Below are 25366 nucleotides of genomic sequence, written 5' to 3'. Positions count from 1 at the left end.
GTCCAGCAAACTGGACACAGCACTAGCGGCAGTTAAACGTCTGGGGAGCACACAGGAACAAACGTACACCTCTCTAGAGAACAAGATTGATGCAGTGGTGAGTGATCTATATCTTCTGTAAGCAGATCACCGTAAGCTGGCTGTAAAAACCCACACAACAGTGGCTGCAGAGGAGGAGGTGTTGCCAAAATCAAGGAAAGTGAATATGAGCCTGAAGGAGCTAGTGTCCCGGGTGCAGATCCTTGAACACCGGGCAGAGGACTCAGAAGGCCAATCCAGGTGGAACAACGTTCGAGTGATCGGCTTGCCTGAGGGCAAAGAAGGTAAGGACACAGCCACCTACGTGGGGAACTGGATACAGGGACTAATGCCGGAAGGTGCACTTACGAAGCATTTCACAGTGGAAATAGCTCACAGGGTCCAGGCAATCCACCTTCCCTGGGGACCAACCCCAAGCCACTTCTATTCCGTGTTCTACACTACGAAGACAGGGAATCGATTCTACAGGAGAAACGGAAGCTGCAGGCAATACAAACTGAAAATAGCCAAGAAATGCTCTTTCCAGATTATACAGCTGCATTACAGAAGCAGCGTCACTATTAGAGGGGAAGCCCCGCCTGCGCAGCCTAGACCTTAAATACTCCCTGCTGTTCCCTGCATGTCTACTAATAGTGGCAACAGGTGAGATGCACTTCTTTGACACTCACATGGCAGCCTGGGAATGGCTGGACTCAGCTAATCTGGGGGGACCACCCCTCCAGCGGCAACCCTAGGGTTTGACAAAGGGAGAAGACACAAGTAGCATGACACACCCACGCCCCGTGGACCAAATGATCATGGACCAACATAAGGTGCTACTGGCAGAGGCAAAAAAATCAGGGACCACCGAAGGGACTCGATGTCAGAGACAAGTCTCCAGGACCACATAAGCGATGAGGAGGAGTCGGCAGAGGCAGAGTCTTGCTTGCAAAATTCCAGCGTCCTACCACAGGTCACACCACAAATAGTGAATTATATCATATAGTTGTGCATCAGACTCTATACTGCTTTGAACACTCACCCAGCAATTGTGGCCACGAAAGTACATTAGGCCATGTTATGTTTTAGTCCTGCTTGTATGTTTTGCTCCTGTAAGAATTGTATAACATTATAGAGGATGCTAGCATTGTTTGAGCTAGTGATGTTCCACAGAGCAAGTAAACAGACCACTGGCATGCGACTTAAAGCACAAGCCATAACCCAGGTAAGAGTAGCAGAAGCTCTGGTTCCCCCAAATGAAGCGAACACCGGGGGGACTCATAGCCAAGCCAGTGCCTGGCAAATTCGATGCCCGGCCCCCAATAGCCAATGTTGGCACACTATCTTGTTTGAAAGTTTGGACGGACTTATGTTGAAATCTAGACCATCTAGTTTTTAATACGTTAGTTTATGTTTGTTCAGTTTTTCATGATACATCAGGCCGATCGTGCATCCACAAGACCATATCAACAACACATCCCTTGTCTACCTTGCCATGGCTATGCACACATGTAAGAGTCCTGCTCCCATGACCTGACCCCTACCGGAAAATATTCCACCACTATTATGACAGTTATTAAGGTATGCACCTGGAATGTTCAGGGAATCCATACAATCTCCCGTAGGTACTCACTATACTCCTATCTTAATAGACACCAGGCCCAAATTATTATTTGCAAGAAACACACCTCACCTCTCCTGAAATAGTGAATATGCAGAGGAGGTGGAGAGGCCAACTATACACTACGAGATACTCAGCCTTCACACAAGGAGTGCTGATTTAGATCCGGCCAGGCACCCCCTTTCAAACAAAAGAATCAGTGTTAGAAAGCAGAGGGGCGATAGGTTCTTGTAAAGGGCCGACTAGATGGCAGATAAATAGTACTCAGTTCCATATACGCACCCAACATGGACCAGCCATCAGTCTTTAACACACTGTCTGGTAAACTCCCAGAATGGCATGGTATACCTTGGCTGCTAGGCAGGGACTTCACTGCGTATTAGATACATCTCTTGACCGTTCCTTTCCCTCCCACCTGGTACACCCATGACAATGCATATACCTGGGTCTGAACTGAGGTGGTGAAGTGAGCTAAAGAATGATGATGGACTCACCCAAGATCTATGACTAGGGTGAGTGTCTGAAAAGTTTCAGCACGCCATCCATCATCTCCTTGTGTTTGCTTTGTTCGCCTTAAGTTGGCAGGGTATGCACAGAATTGGGCCCCTTGCTCACTTTGCTACTGGATTCAAGCTAGCCTGGCTGATGAAGGGTGTTACCCAGACACCGGTCCCAGGATGCTTGTTTCCGGTTCAGAGAAGACCTGGCTTGGCAGTTTGGGCTGGACTGTTCCCATGAGGCACAGGGTCAAGAACGATTTGCATATAGCTGGGTCTGAACAGAGGTTGCGAAGTGAGCTAAACAATGATGATGGATTCAAACCAGATATGTGACTGGGGGTGAGTTTCTGAAAGGTTTCAGCACTCCGTCCACCACCTGGGAAGTATGCAGAGGAGGGCTTTGGGAGGATAGGGAGTGGGACATGATACTAGCAAGTGCCACACAAATTCAGCAAAATGCAAAATTCTGTATCATTCAGTTGTTTACCGTTCACAGAGCCTACCGATCACCGGACAAAATAAACAGATACTTTCAATTAACATCAGCAGCTTGCCCCTGCTGTGGCCAGGCTGGTGTAGCTCCCCGAACGGAATCAGCCTCAACAACTTGGGATCTGCCTATAAGGACCACCAACAATACTGCAACCTCGATGGTAGGCTCTTACCTGGTCTTTGAGCCTCTCATCATTCGGGAAGGGTGTGTAGCAGTGGCCAAGAAAGAACATCGCAACCAGCTTGCATGCCTGCACAAGCAGATGAGACTGACTGCGTTCACCAGTCTTGAGGGACTTGGTGCTAACTTGTGTTTTTGGTGATTGTATGAATGCATACTTTATGATCCATCACTGGTATCATTATAATTGCATGGCGAAAGTACCATAAAGAATCTCAAAGCTTCTGCGCACAATATTTGCTTAATACCAGTAATGTGATTCTTTAAAGGTGTCCAACTTGAAAAGTACACATGTGAATTTTACCATTTTGGTCTCATTTTGTAAATAATACAGAAAGCTAGTTTTCATAAACCTGTGTGAAGTCTGTTTGTGGCGTATTCATTGTGTTACTCTGTGAGCGTGTTCCACAAATACTTCACACATTGCCTCTGTTGATAAGCGTGCCGGCTCTGTGCCAAACTTCCAGAGGGTGAGCACAGGTTATCTTTGTGTATCTAGCTTACCCTGGTTAGAGTGTTGGGTTCTACCTGGCAAGGGTGTATACCTTGGCCAACCAGAAACCTAATTTCTAATAAAAGGCAAGAGTGAAAAGATAACGGGAACAAAAGTAGATGAGAGTCAAGAGTGAAAAGAGACTCAGACAAGAGTGAAAGAGTAAAATGAAAGCAGTCACAGACACAAGAGAAATCGCAGAAGGCAAAAGTGTGAGAGCAAAAGAACTTGGTGAGAGTGAAAGGAAAAAAGGAGCATAAGAGAAAAGAACAACAGACGAGAGAGAGCAGAGGAAGCAAGACGGGAACCTCAAGGCAAAAAGCCGGGTCTGTACGGGACTTGACTAGTCGGAGGACAACTAAAGGTTAAGTGAATGGGGGGGGGGGGCCTAGTTGCCTTGCTGTATTGTGCTGCGTTTAATGTTAGTAACTCTGCCCTGGGATTTCTGGCTCCTCAGGTAGCTGAGGGAAATATATGTGTTCTTTGTGATTCGGAAAGGTCTGTTTTTTTTCTTTTTGACAGTTTTCTACAGCACACATGCGCCCTGAGTGTATTGAGTTCTTTACATGAGCACCCGCTGCATTACACAAAGTCACATATATTTCTTTTGGCAACGGCGGGTTATGTGATTTGCCCAGAATCACAGGATGTTTGAGCTGACACAGTGACTCAAACCTGGGTACCCATTTTTGAGGGAACGAACTCAATGAACAGCATCCAGAAGAATACTTGTGCTGCATTAGTGTCAAAATCTCAGCACCTTACATCCCAGGCTGACAAGCATTTGTGCGCCATACACAACACATCTTTTTAAGGAAAGATGAACTGGCCTGCAAGAAGATGATTCTCCCATAGTCTGAACTTTTGAGGGCTGCAAGAACACTATAGTCTCAGTGATGACATCCATCAATGAAACCACAGAGCTTACATGCCGATTAAGCTATACTTGAGTTCAGGACCACAGAACTCGCATACATTAGCCCCAAATGACAGTGTACTACTGCTCCTTCAATTAATAAGATCTTGAGGTTCATATATAGGGGAATTCTACTGAACGGCTTGAACAAGCCCCAGGCCTGTGCTCCAAGAGGGGCCGAACCAAAGATGGCTGCACTTTCGTTTGCTTTGTCACTCTAGACTATCAGAGCAACATGGGATAAAAAGTCTTAAAGATACTCATGGCCATTTGAAATTGTTGCCCATCAGGGAATAGGATTCACCAGCAGATCTAGTTACCAGCTCTGTCTTTCACCCCAATTCAAGCTCTTTGTTTAAATGTGTTTATTCAAGCTCTTTGTTTAAATGTGTTTGGGGCCTCCCATTTTTAGATACCTGGTTCCAATGAAATAACCCATTGAGCTAGGACAGACACCACCGGGACCTGCAACCCCGTTCTTTTGTTTTACATGACATCAGTCTATGATTGATGCTTCATATCTACATGGTAAGCAGCTTCACTGTTCAAATGGTGATTTAAATGTAGTCAACATCATGTTCTTTTTAAGGAGCTATACCACAATCTAGCAGAGCCAAGGATTGCAGAATGGGAGTGAAAAGCAAACACGGATGCAGAAAGATGAACACATTTTTTTTACCAACCCAGCAGTGCCAGCAAAGAAGCTGTAGCGAGTCAGAGCGGGTGCAAAGAACAATGAGGGGAAAATGCTGCAGAGAGAAGACTAGCAGATGCAGTTTTATAGAGTGCCAGAAGCAAAATGAAAACAAGCATTGGCATAGCCAATAGGTCTTGCTTTTTGGACCCTATAAGTATTTAGTTATGCAGCAGAATAACCTTGGTGCAACAACACCATCTGTTGCATGACTAAACACTTTTAAGGTCCCAAATGCGAGACCTATTGGCTATGCCAATGCTTGTTTATGACTTGTGCCCTGCTTATAACATGTGCAATACAATTTCAAAATAATGACTTGCATATTAAAACCCCTTCAGCGCTAATGACAAGGGTAACTCGTCATGGAGTTTCCATTGATTTCAATGGAAATTACATTGAAGTGCCACCAGAAGCATAGCATCCAAGTGGTTAACAGTGCTTTCAGTTGCAGCCTGTGGTACATCGTAGCACTATACATAAACATGCCACTATTCTCCAGCGCACAAGCAGAATTCCCACTGAAATATTGAAGCAACAACGAGAACCAATATGCAGCAGGCCAACCTTAGACACATGACGGGGGAGGGACTGAATTCCGTTTAGCCCAGTGGGCTTTTGCGCTCCTGTCCAAAGCCCGACCTCTGCAATGTCGGTGATCAGGGGTGGAGCTAAATAGCAGGAGAAGCCCAGAGTGTTTCTGCACGTGAAGAGGACTGGTTTCCCCCTCCCACTGAAAGCTACCTATCAAAAAGTGGTATCACGTTTTTTAATCCAAACGACTGGTTCCCTTATAGCCCCCTAGAATATGAAAATCGTGACGTTCAGCTTTTCCTCAAAATCTGCATGGTTGTTAGTTGAAGAAGCTGAGGGAGGGTGGGAGTCGCATCCCCGGGGAAGAAGTGACGCGCAGCAAGGCAGGGGCGGAGTGTAGTTGCTGGGCGAAACTTCGTAGCACTTGAACACCAATTACAAACACCGGAAGTTTTGTTTTCAGAAGCTCATTTCAGATCTCCTTTCCCAACCGCTGATGGAAGTAAAAAATAAAAAAAACAAGCAAAAACTACAAAATTATCTGCGGTCCCAGAGTTGCATATTAGCCACCACAAAGCGCTTTACTTTTAAAGTTAAAAGTAAAGGGTGGGTGCCGCGATGAGGACTGGTTTTTCCCCTCCCACTGAAAGCTATGTATCAAAAAGTGGTATCACGTTTTTTAATCCAAACAACTGGTTCCCTTAAGGCCCCCTAGAATAAGAAAATCGTGACGTTCAGCTTTTCCTCAAAATCGGCATGGTTGTTAGTTGAAGAAGCTGAGGGAGGGTGGGAGTCACATCCCCGGGCAAGAAGTGATGCGCAGTGAGACAGCAGCGGAGTGTAGCTGCTGGGCGGAACTTTGTAGCACTGGAACACCAATTTCAAACACCATAAATTTTGTTTTCTGAACATCGTTTCAGATCTCCTTTCCCAATTGTTGATGGAAGTAAAAAAAGCAAAAACTACTAAATTATCTACGGTTTAGGAGTTGCATGTTAGCCACCACAAAGCGCTTTACTTTTAATGTTAAGAGGAAAGCGTGGGAGTCGCGATTATAGCAAAAGTAAAGAAATAGAAAAAAACATCTATTTCTGTACTTTTGCTATAATCGCGGCACCCGCCCTTTAGTATTAACATTAAAATTGATGCGCGGGTGCCGCGATTATAGCAAAAGTAAGGAAATAGATGTTTTTTCTATTTCTTTACTTTGCCTATAATCGCGGCACCCGCGCTCTACTTTTAATGTTAAGAAGAAAGCAGCACTGAATGGGAGAAGCAAAGTTTGGGCTGCTGGGGTATCGAGTCGGAAGAGGGTGGGGCGGAGACGGAAGAGAAAGCCGGGAAGGTGGAGAACGAGGGCTCTCTGTAAACAACTGTTGGCATGCCCTGGAAAGTGGTGGCGCAGGCACACACAATGGCAAAAGTGAAAGCATTCTGGCGAGTGGCAAATGGCAGTTGTGCAAATTGTGTGCCCTTGTGCGCATAACAGCAAGCTGGTGGCCACCAAAAGCCTGTGGGTAGCACTTTGAGAAGCCAGTTACTAAATGTCTCTGCCACAGCAGCGCATGCGCTGGCTCAGGCGATACCTTAAAAGTACCTTCAGAAACATGTGGCAAGTGGGAGAGCACTGGCCAAAGACCAGAAGTTATACTTGGGCCATGCTACATGGCATGGACAGACACACAAAGACAAAGTGAAAGCACTGGAAGACAAGAAGTGCTGACCAAACAGAACCAATGAAATTAGAGCAATGTTATGGCAACGTAGGGTAAGTAATAGGCCAGCTAAAATCAATTTTTTAGATTATTGCAAGCATTGAGCTGCCTGGAGGCTCAACCTAATGGCAGTAAAATTAAAGTTATAATTATGAATTCGAACCACAATAGATCTGTAAATCATAACTCGTAAACAGAATGCAATTTTTACAGCTTCACAATGTTTATAGCCTCACAATAGTTATACCATTAGCCTCCCAGATTTTATAGCTTCACAATATTTATACCATTAAGTAACACCAAAAAAAGTTACATTAAATAACAATAACTCCGACCAATTTATAAAAGTAGTTAAAGCTGTCTCATTCATAGTGTTATTGCTACTGCAATAATATTTAATCTGACCTGTAATATCACTTCCTTTAGTCTCATCAAGGGTCAGATCATGAATCCTGCGTTTGTTGTGTGAGCTATGGTTTACCGGCTATTGTGACTGCTAAGATTTGCAAAGCGAACCATAACTGATGAATTCCAGTGAATTTTCTATTTTAAGTATGTTTCAAAGTGAATTTCAAAGATTTTTAAACATATTTTGAGGTCCTATGACCAATCCATACTATAAAGTCACTTTAGCCATCTTTTCTTTGTGTATATGTATATTTATATGTACCTGTATATGTATATATACATGTATATATATATATATGCATAAGTATATGCCAGTGTTTGTCACTCTGCTAATCCTGTAAAGACTTTGCTGTAGAAATGGCAAAATACATTGTCCCTTTCTAGCTTGGCGTGGATGGCACTGTGCTAATCCTACGCTTAATACATTTGCTATATCCTTTGGGGCTCACCCAGTAAATGGTGGGTTCCCTGGAGCCCATCCTGTGCACCCACTTTATAATTAATAGGGAAAGGGGGCACACTTCCCCCACCCTGGCCAACATTGATGTATGTGTGAAGGAAGGAAGGATTCTTCTGCATAGTTAACACCACTTTTTGTCTGATGCAATGCTGGTTTTTGACTAGTCTGACTGGGATCCTGCTTATCAGGACCCCAGTCTATCTGCTTTCCCCCTAAATTGTTGTGTTCAGTACTTAGGTACATCCCAGATTGGATACTGGGGTACCCTTGTCAGTTCCTAGTATATGGTACCCATGTACCTAGGGCATAAGTACCCCAGAGGTCTCCCATTAGCTGCAGCATGTACTATGCCAGCCATGAGAGACCATTCAAAATTGAACTACTGGCCTGTCATTGCAGCCTGTAAAAGTTGGTGCATGCACCACTTACTAAAGATATAGGTTTACTATATCTAAGGATCACTGCACTTAAAACCTATAAATCACCCCTATAGCACACCTTTACAATCCTGAAGGCAGGGTGCCTGGTTCTAAGTGAAAGGGTGTCCCTGCATGAGCAGGACACCCCTGCAGCCTACGGAGTCCATTCACTTGGGTTGTCAGTGAAGCAGTCATATACTATATAGAAGGGCACCATGTAATCACGCGATGACCATCATGAAAACAGCTGAAACGAATCCTATCATGTTTGGTATCAAACATGTTGAAATCATACCCCATGCTGTAAATGGTGTGGGGTATGATTCCAAGCACTGGAAGAGCCCTCAGTTAGGCTCTCAGTGTTACCGGTACCAGTCTTCAAATTCCGGACAGCACAAAATGGTTGCCACCAACGAGAGACACATTTCTGCCCTCCAGCTGCTTGGGCAAGCTCGGGCAACGGAAGGAAGAACAATAGGTCTCCTGTCACAGGGAGGTGGGACCACCTGCCATACAGAAATTAGTGTATTAGGGCTGGATGTGTTTACCAACACCCAAAAGTCTGCATGAGGGGTACATTTGGTGTCACTGTTCATAGTCCAGTGCTGGGAGCCATTGGCTCCTGCTCTGGCGTGAAACTGGATAAAGGACATGGAAGTGACCTCTTCCTGCCCAGACCCTCTCCTCGGAGGGCCCCTGAATATTCCCAACCCTTTCCCTAGTGCACTTAAGGGCTTACCTGGGTGTAGGTCCCATATCATCATAGATTAAGATTCACAACTGAAACCACTGCACTTCTACCATCTGGGCACTTTGGACTTTGCTTGACTTTGTTTGGGTCTGACTTTGTCTCCCTTCCAGTCTGCTACATCGTCTGTGCCTGTGCATCATACAGGAACTTCCCAAAGTCTGTATAGTATCAAGGACAACCAAAGTAAGCTCCCTTGGAGTGACTCTGCTGCATTCGCAGGCACCTCAATGAAGATGACCGGTCTGCAGATTCCAAGCTTCTCTGACCTCTGTGGGCTCTGCAACACAGGTGGTGTTTTTCCTCAGCTCATGAGGTCTGCTGTACCCTTTTACCAAGTTTGAGGCAAGTAGTCCTTTTGGGGGTTGCAATATCCAAACCCCTGGGTACCTTTTCCTCTTTACAGTTCCAAAAGCTTGTTGACATCTTTGCAAGAAAATCTTTGGCTCCAACCTCGAGCACCTCCAAGGACCAGAATCTTTGGCCACACTGCATCATGTGCATCGTGGCCTGCATCTTTTGGTGAGCTGCTTGAGGTCCTCACACGACTCCTGTGCCTTCGGCCTGTGGGTCCATTTGAGGATCACCTTTGTTTTCCTTGGGCTCCCTTGATTGCTCGCGACCTGCCCTGACTTCCCTGCTTGTGGTGAGTCTCCTGTACAATGCTGGTTCCAACCGTGCACCTTCTTGACTTCCTGCTTGGGTTGCATGTGCCAAGGCTTGTTGGTGCTGCCGCCAGACACAGACCCCTCAGCACTCGACGTCCTTTATGGGACAGCTCCTGCCCGGGTCTTGGTCAACCTCACCGTTGCCCGGTCCTTGCAGCTGCAGAGTCACGGTCACCCTCAACTTTCTTGAAGCACCCGACGTCGATGGGCATTCGTCTTCCAAGTCTCCTGGTCACTCCTGAGTGACATAAACTCTGTCCCCTCTACTTTCAGGTCTCATCAAGAATCCATATTTGCATTCCTTCGGACACTTTCTCCTCTTCCAGCAGCTGCACTTTCCTGAAGTCCTTCATTGGGGTTGACGGCGGATTCCGACACCAATTCACACCTATGCACCCGGTTTCCATGGGATAGGTAACTGGGGTACCACGGTATCCACAGGTGTGGTGGCTCTCCAACCTTCTGTCTTCTGCAGGGTTTTTTCAGGGTCCACAGGAAAGGGTCCCTAATCTTTCAAATTCCAACCGCGACTTGCACATAGACTTGTACGGAGCACGCAGGTGTGTTCACAGACTGCACATGCTCTCCGAAGGGTCCCTAAGTACTTACTCCAGGGGGGTTTTGTTGGACCCCAGCAATTCTACAACCTCTCGACATTGCCCTGACTCAAGTCATGGTTCTTATACTACTTTCTTAGTGTATGGTTTGGTCCCCCTCTGGGGCCCACTGTGTTGCAGTGCTATTTACTGTGATTTCTTTTCTAAAGTATTCTGTGTGTTGTGTCTATCTCCATGTAGGAGATCCTGTAACATACTAGAGAGTGTTATATAATAAACACATATTTTTATAAATACTTTGTGCGGTTCTTTTTCATTTAATATATTCTATTAGATTGCCTTCTGGTACAACAAGCTGCTTTACACTGCTTCAAGACTAAGCCTGAGTAGCTCTATGGATGAGTGAGTGGATGTATGAGTACTTCTATGGGTCTGTGAAAGATTGTGTGGGCATGTGAGTGGATGTATGAGAGGCTGCATAGGTATGTGAGTGGATGTGTGAGTGTTTCTGTAGATGATATCATCAGTGATTTCATTTGAGATTTCATCAGTGATGTCATCAGAGATGTCAGTGACCATGACCACTGAAGTGGGTCCCATGCTCACTGCGCCAACGGATTCAAGCTAGCCTGGCTGATGAGGGGTGATGCCCCAAGACCAGTCCCAGGAGGCTTGTTTCTGTCCAGGGAGGACCTAACTTGGCAGTTCAGGATGGACTGTACTCATGAGGAACAGGGTCAAGACTGATTTGCATAAGGCTTGGTCTAAACTGGGGTGGCGTGGTGAGCAAAATAACTATGGATTAAACCCAGATCTTTGTGACTGAAGGAGATTATTTGCATTGTTCAGCATCTGTCGCTCATTTCTTTCTTTTGCTTTTGTCACCCTAAGAAGGAAGGGTATGGCCAGACATCTGTCCCATGCTCACTCTGCCACTAGACTCAAGCTAGCCTGGCTGATGAGGGGTGATGCCCCGAAACTAGTCCCAGGATGCTTGATTCTGGTCCAGGGAGGACCTGGCTTGGTAGTTTGGGGTGGACTTTTCTCATGAGGGACAGGGTTAAGACTGATTTGCATATGGCCGGGTCCAAACTGGGATGTTGTGGTGAGCAAAAGAATGATGGATTAAACCCAGATCTTTGTGACTGGACAGGTGAAGAGAAAGTGGTAAGTAAAGAGCGGCCACACAATACTGCAGCACTAAGCATCAAGATGTCATTTCGGGCCGCAGCCCTTTACCTGCCATCTATTGCAGCAAGTTCCACCATGCAGCTGGGCGCTTCTGCCTGCACACTACCAGAACCAGCACCTGAGGTGGGCGCCTGCGGAGGATCAGAAGGAAGGGCACTTGTGAACCCAGGCCAGCACCATACAGCTGCAAAACTGATGAGCGAGGGGCAAGCTGACTAACCCGCTTCTCAGCGCCCCCCATTTTCTTTCCCCAAGGACTACTCCAGGAGGATTGCTTACTAGGAGTGAACAGTGCAAGTATGACAGCTTTAGTTAGCTGCTGCAGAGAGAGTGCACCCGTCGAGTTGCAGAGGTGGTCCTGGCAGCACCAGCTGCGACCTGCAGCTCAGCCAGGGGAGTCCCACTTGCCATAGCCAGCTACAGCCACACACAGAGCCGCAGGCTAGTTATCTCCCTCGCATGGACACACCTTGCAATAACAACTGGGACACTAACACAAAAGGAAGGATCACAACCAAATACTTCTTCCAAATCAAACAGTCAAACAGTCTTTTATTCTATCTTAAACCAACAGTGCCCTAAATCAGACACCGACCCTAAATACGGGTGCAATCAAAACAAGGTCCCACCACAAACCAGCATCCAAAAAGATTCAGAAGCATTGTCTCCTTTCCGCAACACTAGGACGCCACTAGCCGATAAAGGAAACAGGAACCTGCTACTGGGAACGACCGTCTCTTATAGAGAAAGAGACAACCCAGCTCCAAGTCCAGCACTTATATTGTAGCCCCAAAAGCTATCAACCTCTCCAACTTGGCCTTAGGGACAGGATGTGTCCCAAAAGGTTTTAGATTTAGCAGCAGCAAGAGACCGGGAGTCTGGAATGGATGGAATTATGCAGACTGCGTCCGATCACCAAGCCAACAAGCTGGATAAGCATCTGTAAGAGCCTCAATACCCATAAACTGATCCTGCTTAGAACTGGAAGGCACTTGCGGCAGGATTCTGACCAGCTGCTTCAGGGCACGCTGCGTTCACTGAAACTGACGCCACCAGGTGCGCCAAACTGTGGTAAATATAATTTACCTATGCTGAATTTCTATGCGGTAAAGTTCAATAAGAATAACTCAATCAAAAATGAGAGGCAGAGTCCGTGGCATCTGAGTTTATAAGGGTTTTATTCCATAAAATGGAATTGGTTCGAACCAGGTATCATGTTCCATCACCACGAAGGTTCAGGAAGGGATAGACAATGCTTTAGTAACAGAGTACAATATATATAGTAAATGCATATAATGGTGATGGATACAGAAGGCGTAACAGCTGAGAGAAAAGAGATAAGAACACATGTACGTAACAGAAGGCGTGCACGAGGGCGTACACGGAGGTGTGTGCTAGACAACGTCACATGAAAGTGTCACAGGTGGGTGGATCCATAGAGGGATCCTGCAGTGTCAGCAGAAATATATGGCAGAGATGCGCGCGCAGCAGCATGACGTGTGATTGACGTGGAACTGGAGGGTGAAGGGGACTTGACATTTAGCACCATACGTGGAGACAGAAGTCTGGCGTGTCAGAACAACCTAAACCCAAATCATATCTAATATCTTGTGTTTGAGGAACTGTATTATCTAGAAGGAAAGGTCTCTCGGGCAGAGGCTATTCTATACTGACTGCTAGTGCATGCATATGTGACTACGTGTCTACGTGTAATGCGAGGGGGCCATGGGCCTACCATGGTAACGGGAGCAATGAATTACTTGCATGGAGACAGAAAGGCCGGCCCTTTGCTCTGCAGCTGGGGAGATGTTTTCCTAAATCACTAGACAGGAATGTATTTTCGAGGAGCGGAGCAGATAACTTGAAGGCAAAATACAGTCTTGGCAGGCAAGCAGGCCGAGCCGGGCACCGCTAGCCGCGCAGGGAGTAGGGTAAGGGTCATGGATGCAGATCCAGGTTGCAGCTTTCAGAGACAGAAGGCAGAAAGGGCTCGATGGCAGAAATCAGGGCCTAGCTCGCCAGAGCCAGGAAAACGTGAAAGTGCACCATGTAAAGACGGTGGCACGGCATACTTGGGAACTGAATATTCGACCCATTCATGGTGGATCTGAAAGAGGACATGTTAACATTGGACGCAAATGTATTTGCGTCTTCATAGCTGGTTGTGGAGGGAACATACATGTACTTGAAGCACGTACATGGAGCCGTTGGGGTCTACGTTAGGGGACACAATTGACCATAAAAATTCATATTACCTCATTCCCTCCTTGTCCTTGTTCATGATATATCGATCTTCATTAATCCATCAATTTGTTCATATAACATCATTTGCTCTTCCTTTTTCTGGCGGGATTTAGAACGTGAACTTGAATGGGGAATACATGATGTGGCGCACAAGCCGCAAATCGCTGGCCCACATTGTAAACATAGGCAACAACTGAATACTATGAGAAGGGCTATTCCGAGGAAGGATAGGACTTTCCATCCCCAGGCTGATAGCACGCTCCAGAACCAACCGGACCAAGTCCAGGTGCCTGGATTCTGGTGTATCTGACTTGCAATCTTGTGGAGACGGGTTATGGCTCTATATACTGATGGTGCGTTTTCTGGAATGAAAACACAGCAACTCGATCCGATGACTCTACAGGCTCCGCCCCTATCGGCCAGGATGACGTCAAGAACAAGACGATTTTGGAGGACAACAATCCGCATAGCAGACTGCTCCTCTGTTAAGTTACCTAGGGCAGAAGTAGTTTCATTCACTACTGCTTCAAGGGTTCTGGTTAATTTACGTATCAGTTTACTATTAAAGACAGCATCTAAATAGGGAAAGAAACCTTTATTGAAGTCTGTATACTGCTCCCATGCCGTTTCAGTGTAGTCGACAATCGGGAGATCTCTCTTGGGTCTAATGTGTACTAGATGGGAGTCCCTATGATAATCAGGAGGGGCTAGGAAAACAGGTGGCAGAAGGAATGCAATGTAAGAAGTACCATCCCAATCTAGAGGTAAGCGTATATATGCTGTATGACCACAAATGAAATAGGAATGACGGGAAGCTTTGAATGTAGATTTGCCTTTATCACTGAATTCGATCACAGTAGTACATCTACTATGACCCAGGTGTACTGAACCATTCTTTCTGACACATAATTCACCTTTGACTGGTAATACTGACATTGCGGGCAAGACTGGTTCGGCTTCGGACTGGACATTCAGAATCATGAGGTTAAGTGTAAAATTACCTAATCCATATACTTCATTTTCTAGATCAGTCCCTGTCCTTTGGGGAAGACCCTCCTTGTCAGGGAAACATACTTTATGCAGAACTGTGTTCAGATTTCCCCATACCCAATTGCCCTGGTAAACTACAGAATCAGAATCTAAAGAGTTCATTAAACTAAACCATGCACCACAGGAACCATTGTGTGTGAACGGATACGGAAAGAGGGGCAGAACTCCCTTGTACTTCTGATAGGGAGGGAGTCGGCCACATATCCAGCAATTGGTAGCATTGCTGGTCTGATGGGAATGATGTAACATACTAATGAATGTATTGTTGCGCAGCGCAAGTCGGTAAGATAACTCGTGCGGGGGCAGTTCACTGAAAGTATGCTCGGCAGTGACATTTGAGGAAGAATGTGCACGTTTGAAAATAGGAAAGTACATGTGTAACAGTATACTTGCAGCAATAATCAAAAGACTCAGAAAAAACATAATCAATAATGTCACAATGCAGTGACTACGGAGAGATTTACAATATTCATGTTTCTTGATCTGTTTCTCTCTATCTCTCTCTCTATTGGGGTCTAGCGGGTACATGTCAGAAACTTGTCTAACCGATTCACCTAGGGGAGGACTTAAACAATTAAACTGTCTGACTTGCTAGACCTCAACTTCATGCGAAATTCCTGGGAAGGAGTTTTCTCTACCAGGGGAAGTTTAGTATCAGTCTCTGGAAGGGGGCAGGGCTGGGAGTCTAGTTTCGTAGGCAGTCCATAGTGTCTTTTCACGTGACTCGAGTGGAGCCAGCCCTTGCGGCCCTCCACTTTTACTGCTGTCCTTGTTGTTAATAACACGAGCTTCGGCGCCTGCCAACGGGGCTCCAGCGGACTCCTCCTGTCGAAATTCCGTACAAGGACCAGGTCACCAGGGACGATCTCGTGGGGCTTCACCTCGGTGTTGTCGGGAAAGGCTGCAGCTACCTGTGAATGACATGATTGTAGTGCAGACATCAAGGAGGCAAGGTAATCTGTCAGCATATTACAGTCAACATCTGTGATTTTACGAGGCAGAGGCGTCCCCCACATATTCGGTGGCCTACCAAAGACCACCTCATACGGGGATAGCCCTGTTCTTGAATGTGCTATCATTCTCATGTAAAAGAGTGCAACTGGTAAAGCTACTATCCAGTCAACGCCTTTCTCTCTACATATCTTGGCAAGGCGAATTTTCAGAGTCTGATTATGACGTTCCACGAGACCTGCTGCCTCGGGATGTCGGACACAGTGAAATTTCCATTGATAACCTAGCAGGAGTGATACCTGCTTCATAAGCTTGGACGAGAATGGCTGACCATTATCTCAGTATACGATACGGGGCAAGCCATACCTGGGGAAGAATTCACGAACCAACTGCTTGGCAGTGGTCGGAGCAGTGTAATCTGGGACTGGATATGCTTCTGTCCAACGGGAGAGTGCACATACAACTACGAGGACATATTTGAATCCTCGACAACGTTCCATCTGAATATAATCCATCTGGAGGACTTCAAAAGGGTGATCGGGAGGATGAAATCCACCTTGCTCTACGGGAATGCTTTTACCTGGGTTGAACTGACAACAGATCATGCAAGTACGCACTTTCTGTTTGGCTGCTGCTCGTAAATGTTTATTGAACCAAAGGTTTTGAATACTGTCTAACATGGCTTTTTCTCCTAAATGTGCAGGACTATGTACTGTGTTAATGATAACCTGAACCATAGAGTCGGGGAGAAACCATGTGGCTTTCCCCTTCGTCATCCATCCCTGTTCTGTCTGGATCCCTCCTAGATCAATCCATTTCTTGATTTCGTCTGGTGTAGCATGTGTCTGTATGTCAATTACATCTAGGGCGGGATCCCTAACTGTCATGCAATGTGTCGGTGTCTGGACTATTGTCTTTGTCAGGTCAGTTGCGTGAGTCTGAGTCTGAGCTGTATGCTTGGCTGTTCGGTCTGCCAGGTCGTTACCCTGGGAAATGGTATCTGTGACTTTCGTATGTGCCTTGCACTTCATGATGGATATCGCTGTAGGCAAATGTATTGCGTCTAACAGAGCTTGAATGAGGGGACCGTGTTGGATCTTGGCTCCGTGAGAGGTCAAGAAACCTCTCTCTCGCCAGAGTACACCGAAGTCGTGTACGACTCCGAATGCATAACGGGAATCTGTGTAAATGTTAACTCTCTTGTTCTTTGCTTGAATACAGGCTTGAGTCAGAGCGGTGAGCTCTGCTGCTTGGGCTGACAGAGTGTCAATACAATTTGTTTCTATGACTTCAGTTTCTGTCGTGACTGCATATGCGGCCACTAACTCTCCTGTACTTGTTCTCATACATGAACCATCCACATAAAGTACTACACAACAAAAAAGAGTACAGAGTTCCCCGGACAGAGTCAACTAAATGACTACAATTAACCTCTCTCTCATGGGGGTGAAAGTAAAAAGTGAATGGTGAAAACCCTTTGTCGGAATTTTAGGGATACCTCACACAAGACATCGGTTGGACAACAGTTGTCATCCCACCCGATGGTCGTCCAGCGTCATCATCGGTATCCTGCCCCTTCGACAGGCTGGCGGTGCAATGCCCGTCGGGCAGCACGGGGTGCTGCACTTTGGTGGAGTTCTTTTATTCCTTTGCCGTAGGGTGTGTGCGTGTGAGGGGCCTAAAAAAGTGCAATAGTGAGCGTGAGTGAAGTGATTCTAAAAAAAGTCAGTGGAGTCCATTGGGTGAAATTTTAATAGCATGGCTCACTGCTTTATTAAAAAGTTAAGGGGTATTGAGGCGAGATAGTTAGGTGTCTAAACCTCATTCAACCCTTAGTGCAAGTGTGGTCGACATGTTTCTTGCCGCTAAGGCAATTCTTCAGGACCAAACAAGTGCTCATATGATTGCTGTCCGATTTCTCAATAGTAGGAGAAATCGAGGATACGACCTGGCTTTGTGTCGTAGGATCAAACCTCCATTGAGAACCTACCCAGGGATAGGAAGGAAACAAAAGGAGGAACAGTCAATGATATGTCTGTTGTGTGAGAGCGACACATTGGTTAATCTTGAGGTGACATTCATGTGAGAGAGAAGGTAAAAAGGCAATGTTAAACGAGGGATAATCCCGTTTAATCTGTGATAAAAGTGTATAGGAAGTCGGCATGCGGAATGTGTGCCCTATAGTTGGCATGCACAATAAACATTCTATACGGTATGCCGCAGCGAAAATGTGTTATGTGTTCAGGACATACAAACAATGGTGAGTCTGTGTATCCACACACACATGTTTAAACAAAGTTGAGAAAATTCAAGGAAAGAGGACCATATTAACACTCTGAAAATGCGGCACAAAATTGCCTTGAATCCATAAGGTGATGGTGCCGATTACAAATAACCAGGCATGCGAAGATGATGCCAAAAGAATAATTAAATGATGTTAATCTTAACCGTAGTCCCCGGTAGGAGATCCCCTAGGCTGACCTGGTGGGGCCAGAACTATGTATAAAAACCTAGGGACGAGTAAAGGTCGGAAAAATAAATTAGCGGTGGGGCTTACCATGTGGTGCCGCATAGGGGAAACCCACGGCAGGCAGACAGGAACCGTGATATCCCTTGTTTTGGATCAAGTCACCTTACCTGGTTAGTTGCTGGCAGAAGGCATCTAGTCACCTACCCCACCCACGTCGAGAAGATCTCAGGACAGCCGGAGTCGCCGTAGAGTGCAACCGGGGTTTAAGAAAGCCGGTAGCGCGGGAGCTCTCAAGGCGTGTCCAATGCGCGTTGCTAGGTTACTCGACGCGGGTGTGGAAAGCAATGACGACCCAGCCCTGCGGGGTGATGGCTATGGGCGCCATTTTGGAATGGGTTGATCATAGGTAAGAAGACATCAGTTATTACTGAGGGGAGGACAATCAAGTCACGTATCGAGCTATCTGGCTAGCATCGTCCAAGGCACCGCATCATTGAGGCCGAGCTCATCGGTATGCAAGCGATGTACCCATCTCTGTTCCAATCTGAAGAGGGCTTGTTGATTCTTGCCAGGGTGACATTCGAGGACAGTCCATCGTATACTCTCAGTAGAGTGACTTAGTTCTCTGCAGTGCTCGTAGAGTCTCGTGTGTGTTTTGTGGCATCGAATGTTACTGTTGTGCTCTATGATGCGTTGTTTCACGGGGCGCATCATCATTCCAATATAGAGCATTTGACATGGACAAATAAGGACATAGATACACCTGGCACTGTTACAATTGGTGTGTCTGCTGATGGTCCATGTAAAGTCTTTGTCCAGGTCGATAGTTTTCCCCTGGATAGTTTGAGGGCACACAGTGCAGGAGCCACAACGGTAATGTCCAGTGACTGGTGGGATGTCCCAAAAGGTCCTGACCGGTTGGGTGCTTGACTTCTTCGGACGTGCATGGATCAATGTATCTTTTAAGTTTGCCGTTCTCTTGAATGCAAAGCGTGGGCGTGACAGCTCCATCCCAGCAGAGTTTAGAATCCCCCAGTGTTGGTTCACAGTTTTTTTGATGAATGCTGAATGCTTGGTGAAGGATGTCACACAAGTGATGGTGTTATCAGGTTCTTTCGAGTGGACTTCAAGAAGAGCCTCTCTGTTATTGTTCAAAGCTCTTTTGAATGATTTCTGTAACAGTCGGGTGGGGTATCCCCTATCCAGGAGCTTAGTTTGCAGAAGACTAGCTTCTTGTTTGTAGTCTTTAACTGTGCTGCAGTTTCTCCGCAAGCGGAGAAATTGTGCGAACGGCAGATTGTCCCTCAATGCTCTAGTATGGTGACTGTTGTAGAGGAGTAAACTGTTTCTGTCTGTCTCCTTCTTGAAAAGGGTGGTGCTGATTGTGTCCGGATCCAGGCAGATAGTCAGATCTAGGAAAGGTATTGATGTATCAGAAATTGTGCCCGTAAACTTGAGGAAAGGGTTTTGTTGGTTTATCCACAAACAGAAGGCCTCACAACTCGATCGATCCCCCTTCCAGAAGACTAGAATGTCGTCGATGTATCGACGCCAGAAGGTAAGATTATCTCGAAATGGATTTTGTTCTGGGGGGTAAATATGATTCTTTTCGAATGAGGCCATGTAGATACACGCCAGGCTCGGCGCAAACGTAGAACCCATCGAGGTTCCACTCACTTGATGGTACAGCTGGGATTCGTATCTGAAGAAGTTTTCCGTGAGTGCAATGTTTGCAAGCTCCATGATAAAGGCTATTGGTGTAGGGGATTGCCATTCCTCTTCTCTTAACAGTGATTCAACCGCTTCTAGGGTAGCCTGTTGCGGAATGTTCGTGTATAACGCCTCGACGTCGAGGGTAAGCAGAAGGTCGATGTCCTCTCTTCCATCAATATCTGCCATTAGACGAAGAACATCTCTAGTATCTTGTAAATAAGATGGAATTTGCTTCACTAGAGGTTGGAAGAAAGCGTCACAAAACTGCGACAGAGGCTCCAATACTGATCCGATACCGGAGACAATAGGTCTGCCCGGGACTGGGGAGGTACCCTTATGTATTTTGGGAAGGGTGTAAAAATAAGGCGTAACAGGGTCCGCTGTCACCAGGAACTCGGGTTCCTTCCTACTTATCCACTCGTTGGTCTCAGCCTCAATGACAAGACTCATGATGGTTGTGGTGAGCCGTCTAGTAGGGTCTTCAGTGAGAGGTCTGTAGTGAGTTGTGTTTGCCAATTGTCGTCTGCATTCACGGTCATAATCCTCATAGTTCTGTATGACCGTGGCACCCCCTTTGTCCGCTTGCTTGATTACAATGGAGTCATCCCTGCCCAGGCTAGTGGAAGCCTGTCTTTCCGCGGTCGACAAATTGTAAAATGGTTTGGTGGTCGGTTTGCTCCGTAAGCTCCTGAGCACTGCTCGCTCAAAAGTTGAAATTTCCGGTGGTACCATCCCATCAGTGGGGGTGAAGGTCGAGGGTTTCCTGAGACCTGTGTCTTGACTCGGGAGTTCAGGTTGGTTCTCAAACAAGGCACGGAGGCGTATCTTCCTAAAGAATTGCTTCAATTCAATCATTTCCTGGAAAGAATCCGGGGTAGGGGTGGGAACAAACCCTAGCCCTTTTTCCAACACACTCTTCTCCGTTGGTGATAGAATCCTGTTTGACAAATTCACGATCAGGCTCTTCTCCCTCTGGATGTTGTGCTCCTGGTTTCCATCGCAGTTGGTGTCGGTATTTGATCCTGCCATTGCACGCCTTTGTTCCCGCCTCGCTTTCGCCCTCTTCCTCTGCCCCAACCTCTGCCTTGAAAAGGTGGCGGATTCATTGGGTAGAATTGCGGGGGCCTTGTGGGTAGAAAGGGTACTGCCACGGTGGGGTCATATGGGGTGGTCCATGGAATACTGGACCTTGGTGGTAGCCTTGTTGCCATGCGCGTGGTGGTCTTGAATTCCTAGGAGGGTAACCCCCACTGGAATCACTGCTGGTCGACCCGCGTCTGTTATCGCTACCCGAATTATCGTCAGACGAGTAGGAGGTCTTTTTCCCTTTATAATCATCCTTAAGGTAGGGATATACTTTTTCTTTTGCAAATTTGGCAATGTCTTTCTCAAGTTTCGTGGTCTTTTGTTTGAGTAAAAATTCATGGTGGTCAGCCATTTCTTGATTGATCTCTGATAGCTTGGTAGAAAAGGCCGTTTTGTTGTTCTTAGAGATGGCGTTTTTCATGGTAGCTTCTAGAGCCGAAATCTTGTCTAGTAATGCATCGGAGAGTCGTTTCGCTGTTTGGCTGATCAGAAAGAGTAGATCCTTGGTGCACTTCCAAGATACTTGGCACCAGTCTACTTTGAACCGTTTATCATCCAGGAACAGTCTAGGAATTATGTTGACAATTAGGCCTTGTGGAGCTATATTACTTCGTAAATACTCCGTCATCATGATCCCATGGATCGTTATTCTTATCAATTATTTTTTCATTTCAGTTAATGTTGCCCATTCATCAGAAGAAGCACCAGACGTGGAGACAGGGGGGTTGGTCAGTATTGATGGCGTTGTTCTTAATGCCTCAGCTATAGTGTCTTCATTGAAGCTAAGACCCGGGACGTCCTCCATGTTGGTGAAGGGAGGGAGATGTGGTGTCAAGGACAGAGCCAACCAGCAAAGGAGTGCGGTCAATGGTCCTCTTTCTCAAGCAGAAGAAAACAGTGATGGTCCAACACAGTGAAAGGGTCTTCACCGGTGGTAACCTATCGGTAGCAGTTCCCGTGCGTGAAGCACGCTAGGAATTGTATCAAGGAGGGGAAACACAGGCGGACAATTTTTAACGGGGTCCAATGTAATGTCCTAACAAGTACTACACAAGAAAAAAGAGTACAGAGTTCCCCGGACAGAGTCAACTAAATGACTACAATTAACCTCTCTCTCATGGGGTGAAAGTAAAAAGTGAATGGTGAAAACCCTTTGTCAGAATTTTAGGGATACCTCACACAAGACATCGGTTGGACAACAGTTGTCATCCCACCCGATGGTCGTCCAGCGTCATCATCGGTATCCTGCCCCTTCGACAGGCTGGCGGTGCAATGCCCGTCGGGCAGCACGGGGTTCTGCACTTTGGTGGAGTTCTTTTATTCCTTTGCCGTAGGGTGTGTGCGTGTGAGGGGCCTAAAAAAGTGCAATAGTGAGCGTGAGTGAAGTGATTCTAAAAAAAGTCAGTGGAGTCCATTGGGTGAAATTTTAATAGCATGGCTCACTGCTTTATTAAAAAGTTAAGGGGTATTGAGGCGAGACAGTTAGGTGTCTAAACCTCATTCAACCCTTAGTGCAAGTGTGGTCGACATGTTTCTTGCCGCTAAGGCAATTCTTCAGGACCAAAAAAGTGCTCATATGATTGCTGTCCGATTTCTCAATAGTAGGAGAAATCGAGGATACGACCTGGCTTTGTGTCGTAGGATCAAACCTCCATTGAGAACCTACCCAGGGATAGGAAGGAAACAAAAGGAGGAACAGTCAATGATATGTCTGTTGTGTGAGAGCGACACATTGGTTAATCTTGAGGTGACATTCATGTGAGAGAGAAGGTAAAAAGGCAATGTTAAACGAGGGATAATCCAGTTTAATCTGTGATAAAAGTGTATAGGAAGTCGGCATGCGGAATGTGTGCCCTATAGTTGGCATGCACAATAAACATTCTATACGGTATGCCGCAGCGAAAATGTGTTATGTGTTCAGGACATACAAACAATGGTGAGTCTGTGTATCCACACACACATGTTTAAACAAAGTTGAGAAAATTCAAGGAAAGAGGACCATAATAACACTCTGAAAATGTGGCACAAAATTGCCTCGAATCCATAAGGTGATGGTGCCGATTACAAATAACCAGGCATGCAAAGATGATGCCAAAAGAATAATTAAATGATGTTAATCTTACCCGTAGTCCCCGGTAGGAGATCCCCTAGGCTGACCTGGTGGGGCCAGAACTATGTATAAAAACCTAGGGACGAGTAAAGGTCGGAAAAATAAATTAGCGGTGGGGCTTACCATGTGGTGCCGCATAGGGGAAACCCACGGCAGGCAGACAGGAACCGTGATATCCCTTGTTTTGGATCAAGTCACCTTACCTGGTTAGTTGCTGGCAGAAGGCATCTAGTCACCTACCCCACCCACGTCGAGAAGATCGCAGGACAGCCGGAGTCGCCGTAAAGTGTCAGGTCTGGATCTGGTAATGCAGTGTCTGTCAAGTCTTGTCTGGGTTTCGTCGTAATGGTAATGACTTCAACACAATCATGTGCCAAAGGGTCTGTCTCACCTAATGGCAGAAGTGTAGCTGGGTTCAATGTATTGCAACGTCTGATTTCTATGTGTGGCTGAAACAATGTCAATTCATAACCTGTCAGTCGTGCTATAGTCAAGTGCTGAGTCTGTGTTCGGTTTAAAAGAACTTCCACGGAATGTGGAACTTGTACTGTCAATTGGTGTCCTAACACTATGGAATCACTTTGTCTGATTGCTAGAGCTGTTGCTGCAACTGATTTCAAGCACGCAGGCAGAGCCTGGGCTACTGGGTCTAATGTACTAGAAAAATAAGCACACGGTTTGTGTGAACCTGCTTGATCCTGGGTGAGTACTGACAATGCAGTACCTTCACGTTCTGTGACAAAAAGTGTAAAAGGCTTACTGTAACATGGTGTCGCTAAAACAGGTGCTTGACATAAGGCTTTCTTTAAGTCGTCAAAAGCATGTGTATGTTCCTGAGTCCAAGGGAGGACAGTCGATGTCGCTGCCTCCTGGGTTGTCAACTGTATGAGTGGCTTTGCTAGAAATGCATACTGGGGGATTCATTGTCTACAGTAAGAAGTGAGGCCTATAAAGGCCCGTACTTCCTTTTGTGTCTTGGGTTGTGACATGTTTACAATTAACTGGATACGGTCAGGTGTTAGCTGTCTCCCCCCTTTGGACAGCAAGTGCCCAAGGTATACCACTTGCTGAACACAGAATTGCAGCTTCGAAGGAGACACCTTGTGTCCCTTGTCAGCCAAGAAATGCAAAACCGTTAGTGATGCTTGTTCACATTCTGGTTCACTTCGGGCGGTGATCAATAGATCATCGACATACTGCAGTAGGGCAGTGTTGTCAGGCATGTGAATACTGTCAAGTTGTCTTTTCAGTGCTTGGCTATAGATGCTGGGGCTTTCTGTGAATCCTTGAGGTGCGCGTGCAAATTTGAAGCTTCGGCCATTTAAACAGAATCCGAAAAGATATTGGCTTTCCGGATCGATTGGGACACTAAAGAAGGCGTTCTTCAGATCAATTACAGTAAAGACCGTTGCCTCTGAATCAATAGCTGTCAATAATGAAGAGATGTCTGGAACCACAGGGTACTGTGGGACAATGCATTTGTTCAATTCTCGTAAATCGATCACTAATCGATAAACTGGAGGTGCATTTGGATCAGTACGTTTAAGAATTGGAATGATAGGGGAATTACATAGATTCGAGTCAGTTTCTACAACCAATCCTTGTGCAATGAGCTTGTCAATGATTTTCAGTAAAGCCACTACAGCATCTGGGGGTAACTTGTATTGTCGGATTCGTGGTAAAACAACACCTTGTTTCAGTGTAACTCGGTATGGTGTAATGTGCATACAACCTACATCAGTGGGGCCTTGTGCCCATAAATGTGCAGGAACATTCTGTAATCTGGAATCAATATCTCTCAACACATAGTGACCCTTAAAGTCACGCAAAAACAATCTTACTCCTTCCGGAGAACAACAAATTACAGCTCCTAGAGCTTTCAGTGTTTTGATACCTAACAAGTTTTCTGGACATGAGTTCGTGAGCAATAAATCTGTAGTGCGAGACAATGGACCAACTAAAAGGGGTACTGGTTTCGATACTTCATTTACAATAGGCTTTCCTGAAAATCCAAGGGAAACATTCTGTGAGCCTGAGAGGAGTGCCCCTGGAACCTCGTCTTGACTGATTGTTGCTCTGCTTGCCCCTGTGTCAATCAAAAACTTTCTATCTTTTCCTAATACTTGA

Source organism: Lissotriton vulgaris, chromosome 5 (assembly GCF_964263255.1).
Source record: "Lissotriton vulgaris chromosome 5, aLisVul1.2, whole genome shotgun sequence".
NCBI classification, from domain to species: domain Eukaryota; kingdom Metazoa; phylum Chordata; class Amphibia; order Caudata; family Salamandridae; genus Lissotriton; species Lissotriton vulgaris.
The sequence above is the reverse complement of the archived record's forward strand: the minus strand, read 5'-3'. Positions refer to the sequence as shown.